This window comes from Echinops telfairi, unplaced genomic scaffold (genome assembly GCF_000313985.2).
Source record: "Echinops telfairi isolate 266 unplaced genomic scaffold, ASM31398v2 ScPeMD7_18;HRSCAF=68, whole genome shotgun sequence".
NCBI lineage: Eukaryota > Metazoa > Chordata > Mammalia > Afrosoricida > Tenrecidae > Echinops > Echinops telfairi.
Genome location: NW_022103915.1, coordinates 65,591,273 through 65,591,891, shown reverse-complemented (window position 1 = coordinate 65,591,891; position 619 = coordinate 65,591,273).

The following is a 619-nucleotide window of genomic DNA, read 5'->3' as shown; positions in this document are numbered from 1 at the left end:
CTGCTGAAAGTGAGGAGGATTTGAAGCACTTGCTGATGAAGATCAAGGAGCACAGTCCTCAATTGCATTGCAATTCAATCTTAAGAAAACCAGAACACACTGGTTCACACAACTGGACCAATAAGTAACTTCATGATAAATGGAGAAAAAGATCAAAGAGGTTAGAGATTTCTTCTTGCTTGGATCTACAACCAATGCTCATGGAAGCAGCAGTCAGGAGATCAAACAATGCATTGTATTAGCTAAATTTGCTGCACAAGCCAAGCCCTCTTAAAAGCATTAAAAACAAGGGCGTTGCATTGAGGACTAAGATGTGCCTGATTGATGCCATGGTATAGTCATTGGCCTCGTATGCATGTGAAAGTCAGACATTGAATTAGGAAGACAGAAGAAAAATTGAGTCATTTCCATCATGGTGTTGACAAAGAATATTGAAAGTTCCATGGACTGCCCAAAGAGCAAATAAATCTGTGTTGGAAGAAGTACCATCAAAGTGTTCCTTAGAGACAAGGATGTTAAGATGTTTCCTCCAGTACTTTATACATGTTTTCAAGGGAGACCAGTCCCTGGAGAAGGCGTGGTAGAGAGCAACAACCTTACAGTGGCTGTATCAATCGAC